This window comes from Lynx canadensis, chromosome D2 (assembly GCF_007474595.2).
Source record: "Lynx canadensis isolate LIC74 chromosome D2, mLynCan4.pri.v2, whole genome shotgun sequence".
Classification (NCBI taxonomy): domain Eukaryota; kingdom Metazoa; phylum Chordata; class Mammalia; order Carnivora; family Felidae; genus Lynx; species Lynx canadensis.
The window spans coordinates 69,516,304-69,525,678 of NC_044313.2; the positions used below are offsets into that span (position 1 = coordinate 69,516,304).

General features: G+C 45.2%; 1 pseudogene; it reads right to left on the minus strand.

The window, feature by feature from the left end:
• Positions 1-7,501: 7,501 nt before the first annotated feature.
• On the minus strand, positions 7,502-7,983 carry LOC115527721 (annotated as a pseudogene).
• Positions 7,984-9,375: the final 1,392 nt, after the last annotated feature.

A 9,375-nucleotide genomic window follows, 5' to 3' on the forward strand; every position in this document is an offset into this window, starting at 1 on the left:
CCCTGATGCATCATGGCCCCTTTTCCTTACAAAGCCACCCACCTGCATCACTTCAATCTTGTGCAAACTATACAAGTTTGCCTTTGTAAGGCATTCTTTACCTAGGTTTTCTAGAATGTTCTCTATGGCCTGCCTTTACCTAAGAATGTGCAAGAGTTTTATAAACTGCACTTGCACAGAATTACAGATGCTTCAAATTTGACCCTGAGATCATTAAGTCTGCAAATGAAAGAAGGTGAGAATACTTCACCTCTTAACATGAACTGTCATAAGCTGATTCTCAACATCACACATCTGATTCTTTAAATACAGCTTAACCCGCGTCTGATCCGTGTGACACGGGGAGCTTCGGCAGCAACGCCAGAATGGCATTTCCAGTGATTTTGTGGGAGGACTTTTTCCGTGAGCTGAGGATTTGTGGCTTAGAGAGAGAGTTAAGAGTGATTTGGGTGCATCCCTCAACTTTTACTTTAGACTCCTAAACCTCTCTAAGACATTAACAACTTTCAGTCATAGGGAGATCACGGGTTTCGTATTTTTCTCCAATGCAGCATCATAATCTTCAAAGCATCTGTGTTTTGAAGGCATTAGTTATTGCATGTTATAGTTTGGGGGGAGAATGTGGGTGGGGGGTGATGGACTGGAGTGAACAGATCAGAAGTGACCTGCCCAGCGCTCTCTGTCAATAGCTCTGGTCAATAGCTCCCAGGGTTTGAAAAATGACAATTCCATCTGGACTCTCTTACCTTAGAATGCAGAGGGCAGACAATGGGAAATAAATGTCCAAATAAACAGCGTGGCTACTAAAAGCTAATATTAAAGATATGGAAACAATGAGTTTTAAAGGTAACATGTAGAGGTCAAGAATTCAAGAGAGTGACTAAGCATTCTCTACCACAATCACCACGATCCTTTTCTTTCATCCTTGAATCTCTCCTGGTGGGCTTTAGTTTTCTAGTGCTTTCCAACACGCATCCCAGGGATTTGCAGGAAGTCATAAGAGAAATGGGATGAAAGGCAGCCATGTTGTCCCTCCAAGCTCCCCCAGGCTGACCCTAACCTTATGCTACCGCCAGACATTCTGAGAAGGGATGACCTTCCCCTCTTGAAACAAGAGCTGACCATCTGTGCCAATTAATTCCATGTCTTGGCAATAAATTAGCCCAACTCAGGGTCTGCATCTGGCCTCCATGTTGATGTGCCTATCATAGCTCAAGTGGAAGCATCTAAGAATCCCACCGTCTGTTCCTGGAGAGGCTTGTCCCAGGATTGGCACAGAACCCAAAGCCTGGGGGAAATGATGCTGACTGATGTAACATGGGGCCCTGGCTACATCAGTGTTAGATCCTAGTGACTGGCTATGTGCTCTCCTTCCTGCTTCGCAGCTGCAGACAAAACTACAGGAGGGCCGGGTGGATGGATTTGTTACCTCTTGCTCTGCTGAAGGGGGCCACTGGCAAGACCCAGCCCCCACCCGTCTTCACCAGCTCCGTCCCCTGGTTCTCAGCGTGGACTTGGACATCAGGCAGCTTGGGTATACATCTCCCTTGCACTTGTCAGCTAATGATCTAACGTAACGAAACCTTAGCTTCCTCTTCAATGAAAGGAAATAGTATTAGCGACTCCCTCATAAGGTCATTTGGAAGATTGAATGAGATAATAGACGTAAAGCGTGTAGCACTCTATCTCATTAGTGTTGGTCATTGTTACTGGCTGTGGAACAGCAGGGCAAGGTCAAAGTGCATGCCTTCCCCAGCAGGTAGACCAACAGAGAGACCTTCTTAATGGGTGGACAGCCAATGTTAAGTAGGATTTTCCTCTCTTTGGGCACCAGGATGATAGTACCGCTCAGTACTTGAGAACGCAGGCTTTGGAATCAAGATGGAATTCTGACTTCTCTGCCTACAGCCCCATGACCTTGGGCAAAAGGCTTATCATTTCTGAGTCCCATTCTCCTTGCCTGTGAAATGGGGATAATAATACCTGTGCTTTACAGGCGTGGTGCCTAACCTGGTACACGGACAAATCATATGTGTTCCGTAAACTGGTTCCATAAATAGTCCTACTGCCATATTATTTTTCTTATCATCAGTTTCTCTGCTTCCGGCATCGTAGGTCAGGAAGATCAGTTAGGTTATGGAACAGAGACTTTTGCTCATGTGTGAATCATTTCTGATAAAATGAGGGAGGAAAATCTAGAAAAGCAGCTCTAAGAAAAGAGGTAAATGGAAGCAGGGAAATCCAGTTTTTTTGGTATCTGGTCTTTCTTCCCTTCTTTCATACATCATTTCTTTCAGTTTGAGCAAAGGAGTTTAGTTGAATGGTAATACATTTTCAGAGCATTTTGGGTTTTGTTTCCTGCAAAAAAAAAAAAAAAACAAAAAAACCTGTCAAGTATTGGTAAGTCATATGTCTGATAAGGGATTAATATCAAGAATATGTAAGGAACTTCTTCAGTTCAATAAGAACAGTAACACAAGCACCCCAATTTAAAAATGGGCAAAGGACTTGAATAGACATTTTCCCAAAGATATGAAAATGTTAAATAATATATATATTTTTTTCCATACACTAATCATTCACTGACTAGATGTGTAGCAAATATATTCTCAAAGGTTGTCTGTCTCTTTAGTCTGAGTCTTTGATTTGAAAAAAAATTTAATTTTCAAATTGTTGAGTTTGTTTAAGTTATGGCTTCTGCTTTTTCTTTAATAAATTCTTTTTTTAATTTCATTTTTTTTAATTTACATCCAAATTCTTGTCTTTCCTCAAGTCATAAAGATATTTTTCTATATCACTTTCAAAATGTTTCACAGAGATCAAGAGTTATATGCTTTACTGACTGAGCCAGCCAGGAACCCTCCCTTTTTTTTCTAATATGATTTTTCCTCTAAGTTTTCCTTTGACTGTAGAAATAATACATTCTTTTTATTCTTCTGCTGTTTCCTTAATGCTTATTTAATATATCAAAGCCTAGAGTTAATAAATATTTTTATCTCCTTCCAGTCATTTCAAGGATTTCAGAATACTTAAACTCCATTTGTCACACACTGAATTTCATGCTATTGTTTTTACGTATTTTAATTTTATATCATATTTAGACCCACAAAACATCACTGTTAAGCACCCCTTATAAATATTTATCCATAGGGGTGCCCAGGTGGCTCAGTCGGTTAAGCGTCTGACTTCGGCTCAGATCATGATCTCACAGTTCGTGGGTTTGAGCCCCGCGTCAGGCTCTGTGCTGACAGCTCAGAGCCTGGAGCCTGCTTCGGATTCTGTGTCTCCCTCTCGCTCTGCCCCTTCCCTGTTCTCTCTCTCTTTCAAATAAATAAACACAAAAAATTAAAAAAAATTTACCCATATAATTATCATTTTCTCTTTTTTGTTTATTTGTTTATTTTTGAGAGAGAGAACGTGGGAGCACGAGTGGGGGAGGGGCGGAGAGGGAGAGAGAGAGAATCCCAAGCAGGCTCCCTGCTGTTAGCACCGAGCCATATTTGGGGCTTGATCTCAAGAGCTGTGAGATCATGACCTGAGCCAAAATCAAGAGTCAGATGCTCAACCAACTGAGCCACCCAGGTGTCCCTATAATTATCAGTCTCTTTGCCCTTTATTCCCCGCATCTAGTATCACCTTCCTCCTACTTAAAGAACACGCTTTAAAATTTCCCTAAATTCTCCAGGGTCTGTTGGTGGCAAGCTCAGTTTTTATTAGCCTAAAAATGTCTTTACTTAGCCTTCATCTTTGAAATACATTTTGGCGGGAGGTGTGTGTTTCTGTGGCTGTGCACATGTAGTGATTTTCTGTCAGCACATTGAAAACATTTCGTTTTTGTCCAGCTTCTATGGTTGCCATCGAGATTCAGCTGATCTGATGGTTGTTCCTTTGAAGGTACACTCCGATCCCTTTTAAGACCTCCTTCCTGTCATTGTTTTTCTGTAGTTCCATTATGTTAGGCATTTGTTGGACCTCTGTCTGTGGATTTGTGTCTCTTGAAAGTTCTCGAAAAATTTTAGTCATTATGTCACTAAATATTGCCTTTGCTTCATCTCTTCTGTCTTATCTCTTTCCTTCCCTTCTCATGTTTTTGTTACACCCCCGCCACGTTACGGCTTCATAACTTTGCTTTCAAATGCCCCATTTCTTCCTCTTTCTGTGGGACATTTAGTAACTCCTTAAGATCTGCTTTCCTCTTCACCAATTCTCTCTTCAGTCATGTCTAATGTGGGGTTAAATTTGTGCGTTCAGCTCTTTACTGCGATTACTACATTTCTTTCTAGACATGCAACTTCGTTCTTTTTCAAACTGTTAAAGTTTGTTTATTTTATTTTCTAAAAATTGTTTAATGATTTTTTATTTATTTTGAGAGACAGAGAGAGACAGAGCATGAGTGGGAGGGGCAGAGAAAGAGAGGGAGACACAGAATCCGAAGCAGGCTCCAGGCTCTGAGCTGGCAGCACAGAGCCTGATGCGGGGCTGGAACTCACAGACCTCGAGATCGCGACCTGAGCCAAAGTCGGACGCTTAACCGACTGAGCCACCCAGGCACCCCTGTTTATTTTTTAACATCGGAAACATGGTCCTTTTAATTCTGCGTCTGGTAATTCCAGGATCTGAGATCTTTGCAGGTCCGTTTCTACTGTTTGCTTCTGATGGCTCTCGCTCATGCTACCGTGTTTCCTTGAACATCTATGATATTTTTCTGTGAGCTGCTTGTTTTCCTTGGAAATAGGAAGTTCTTTGAGAGTTAAGAGCTCCTAATTCTTCTGGAATTCAAGCAGATTTTCACGTACTTTGTCAGATGCCCAGGAGACTCTTAGCGGGGTATCTCTGCGAGCTGCATTTTACCTCGAGGGTTGCCCCCCCCCCCCCCCGGGCCGTGTGACACTGATGCAAATGTGTGCAAGGTCTGGTCTATCCATACAACTTCCTGTGGGTGTGGTCTCCCCGTCTGCTGCTGCGCACCAAGGAACTGGGTGATTTTCCCTGTGGTGCTGCGGTGTGGTGGCAGGGAGAGCTGGGTATATTTCCAGGTCAAGCTTACACGGAAGGTGTGGTTCTCTGGGGTCCCAGCTTTGTGGGAAGGGGTCTTCCTTGCTTTCCTCTTGTAAATTATGCGTCCTACTCTTGTAAATCGGGCTTCACCAATGAAGGAAAGAAAAGAGCATCAGAGGCAGGGTCAAGGAGATCCACTGGTTGCAACTTAGCGGCAGAAAGTCTACAATAATCACCTCATCCAGCAACTGTTTCTAACTTGTCTGGGAACTGTTTCCCTGTTCTGTTCCCAGGTGATGATAAAAGAATGTGATCGGCCATAAAAACTCTGCACCCCGGCTGTTCGAGGCCGCACTCTTATCAAGAGTGTTGGTCCCGATCGGTCGGCCTTGCTTCTCATTGCAATAAACTTTGTTGTGACTGTCACTGGTGCCCGTGGCATTCTGTGTCAGGAGTCGTGTGGATGCAACACTGTCCAAGTCTTGATGTCTTGCCAGCTCGTCAGCACTTTGAAGAAGACTTTGATTTTCAACGCTTCTATAGTTATTTTTAGCCAGAAGGGTGATTTGGGTAATTAGATTGCCATATTGCCGGAGAGAGAACCCCGCAGAGCTGGTCTGTGTGAAACGTAGAGTGAAGAAAATGACGCCTAATAAAATGTGCAGGTTGCTAAATAAAACTCTGCTATTAATTTTGTAAACGGGTCTTTCAATCAGATTGTGTGACTAACACACAAAGTGAGTTTTGCTTTCTTCCTAGGTGGTGGGACCCGTATGACTTCCTAAGGAAGGGAGAAAAGGCGTGCGTAGAAGGAAATTGATTACAAAATGCAAGCGAGTGGATTTCTTCCCCTTGTTTAGGATTGTGACAGTTCCTAAGGCAAGGTGAAGGAATCTGTACCAGCGCTCGCTAATTACACAAATAGTCTCGAACCAATAACATTAATCTTCTGACACTCTTAAATCGGACTTATAAAAATACGTAGAGTTCACCTGCTAACTTCCCCCTGAGTATAGTCACAGAAAGTAAACCAGACTTGAATCCTTTCCTCCTTCGCCCACGTATAAAAACGATTTTTGTCCAGGTGAATGCGGGAGTTCTCCTCCAAGTTCTCATGCTGAGTTCTCCTATTTTAACTCATCAAAAAAGTGAGCAAAACACCCCAGTGGGAGTCTGCTTTCTAAGGAACCGGGTGCTGTCTCCCCCCTCCATAGATGTTCCCCTTCCGTGCGGGTGGACACTGAGTTTTCTTCTTATGGAGGCAGAGGTGGTCTGCAGGTGCTACTAGGCTGGCCTGGGGGACTGGGGACCAGAAGTCGAGACCCTTCCATGGATCGCGTGTTTAAGCCGAGGCTCCATGCCTTGTTAGCGAAAGTATGAGCCGAATCAGATGATGTGCAATTTATTTGTAGGGAGCTTTTGTTCTTGTAGACTTTCATCTAGAGTCAGCTGTTTGACGACTCCTTCAGGAGCTCCTCCTGCCCTGTCCTCCCTCTGCAGGGACTTAGCATGCACCGTATCCTCTCCCAGAGCCTGGTCCCGCTTTGGCCCTGGGCTCTCAGCATACTTGCCCCAGACGGACTTCAGCTGCTGGAATGGTCCCATGGAAGGACTGTTATGAGGGAGGACGTGGCAACGGGAAGAGAAATTTCTATCTGGGGTGAGGTGATAGCAAGGCACTGGGAATGGAGAAGCCGGGCTCGCCTCGATGCTGAGCCCGGCAGGTGGCCTGAAGGACAAGAAAATGAGGATTCTGCTGAGTCAAAACTGACGTCCTCCTGCTGGAAATAAGCCACGGCGTTCATAACCTCTCCAGCTCAAATTCCTATCGCAAGCCCTGATCGGTTTCCGTCTTCCCAAACCTTGTTATTATCACCTAGCTCTCATGCCCCCAAATCGTTGCAGCTGCCTTCGGCCTAAGAAAGTCTGGTCCGCCCCGCCGAATATGGGAGGGTACAGCCCAGGGTGCTGATACCAGGACGTGGAAATCTTTGCAGTCACCCCAGAGGCTGGCTACCACACTGACCGACCACGCTTTTACCACACCTTTTAACGTCTTTGAAATTGGGACGCGTCTTACCGTGAAAGCTATGTCACGGTTTGACAGGCAAAATTCCCATTCAGTACCATACAAAATACGCATCTCATAATCGTGATATCCTAGCCAGGGAAATAGGGTGTGTGTACCTTCAGGATTTAGGGGGGCTGCCTGTCTCCGGGCTGCTTGCCGGGACCACAGTTTCTCCATGCCCCACCCGCCAGTCTAATCGCCACCCGCCGCAGGCACGCCACTCTCCTTCTGTGCCCTTGCTCCCCGAGCCATCCCTTCTGTCATGCCCTCTTCGGGACTCAATGATCGCATCAGGCACCGAATCCTCCAGGAGCTCTCCCTGAGCACTCAAAAGCATCACAGCCTCTCCTTGATACTCCTATGCCGGGTGGGTTTTCTTGTTTGTTTCTTACGGTCTTGAGGTCTTTTATTTATTTATTTATTTTACACTTCTCATGCCGTGAGGTCATAGGGCATGGGTTCCAGCAGCTCGGGCTCCTCTCCTTCGGTTCTCACGAAGTGTGCTTCGCTGGGTGGGGCCGGCTGGCGCTTCCGTTGCACCCAAGTATCTTTCTCCTTGGCTTCCTTCTTTCTCTGATCGCTTTCCTTCACGCGCTTCAGGAAGGTGTCTCAGCTCTTTGCGTGCTTGACGGGCTCAGCATGTGCATTAATTCTCTTAGCAAGACTCTTGCCCGCAGCTTGTTTCTTTACGCGATGCCAACAGCATGCTGGGTAACGTCGGAGACTCTTCCAGTTTTGCCATGGGAACACTTGTGGGGCGTTCCTTTGTGAGCAATGCCCATTCCCTGGACGTCCGCAATATCGCCTTTCTTGTAGATTCGCATGTACGTTGCCAAAGGAACAACTCCGTGTTTTCTGAAAGGCCGAGAGGACATATAGCGAGTACCTCTCCTCTTTCCCTTTGTGTGGGTCATTTTGGCGAGTCACTGGAAGATGGCAGTCCTGGCCGAAAGGAAGGCTAGAGGCCTGGTGTTTTTAAGAGTGGAATTTCTAGACTCTTCCTAAAACAGCTACAACACACCTCTGCTCCTCAGGGGAAACCCTCTAAGTAATCTTATACACACCAATAATGAACTGCTATCCAAGAGTGTACCAGTCAACTGTTATAAGCTAAAGCTGCAAAGATCCCCATTTCCAGCGGTTCATCAAACTGGTGGCTGTTCTCTTCTCTATGACATCTAGGTTCTAGGATTTATTTGGACATGGCTTCTATGCACACCATTGCACAGGATGGGAAAAGGGTGCCTGCTCTGTTTCTTTTTCTTTTTTTCATTTATTGTTTTGGAGAGAGAGAGAGAGAGAGAGAGACCATGAATGGAGAGAGGGGCAGAGGGAGAAAGAGAGAGGATCTTAAGCAGGCTCCACGCTCAGTGGGGAGCCGAACATGGGGCTCGATCCCACGACCCTGGGATCATGACCTGAGCCAGAATCAAGAGTCAGAGGCTCAACCAACCAAGTCACCAGTGCCTGCTCTATTTCTGCTAAAAAAAATAAATAAAAAATAAATAAATAAATAAATAAATAAATAAATAAAAATAGGGCTTTTGTCCAGCCATGAGGTTGAGAATAAAAGTTCAGTACTTAATGAAACTCTTTTTGATTTTTTTAAAACATTTTTTTAATGTTTATTTATTTTTTGAGAGAGAGACAGAGACAGAACGCGAGTGGGTTGGGACAGAGAGAGAGGGAGACACAGAATCTGAAACAGGCTCCAGGCGCTGAGCGGTCAGCAAAGAGCCCGACGCGGGGCTCGAACTCACAAACCGAACTCACAAACCGCGAGATCATGACCTGAGCCGAAGTCGGACGCTCAACCGACTGAGCAACCCAGGCGCCCCTCTTTTTGATTTTTTGAATGTTTATTTTTGAGAGACAGAGACAGAGTGAGAGTAGGGGAGGGGCAGAGAGAGAAGGAGACACGGAATCTGAAGCAGGCTCCAGGCTCTGAGCTGTCAGCACAGAGCCAGATGTGGGGCTCGAACCCACAAACCGCGAGATCATGACCCGAGCCGAAGTCAGACGCTTAACCCACTGAGCCACCCAGGCGCCCCAATACGACTCTTGTGTGTACTTTAACTTGTTGCCTTATCATTTCCTCAGGCTTGATTTAAACAGGTGAATTGATGCGGTCTACAGGAATCAGTTTGAAAAGGGGAAATGGATAAAACGCACGAACCACCATTGAAACTGATTAGAAACCCAGTAGGGGATGTTATTAAATTTGAGGATTTTCTTTCAGTTACTCGATCGGTTATTACCACTGGCCTGCTCAGAAGAGAAGCTATGCTGGACCACTGCCAGGAATA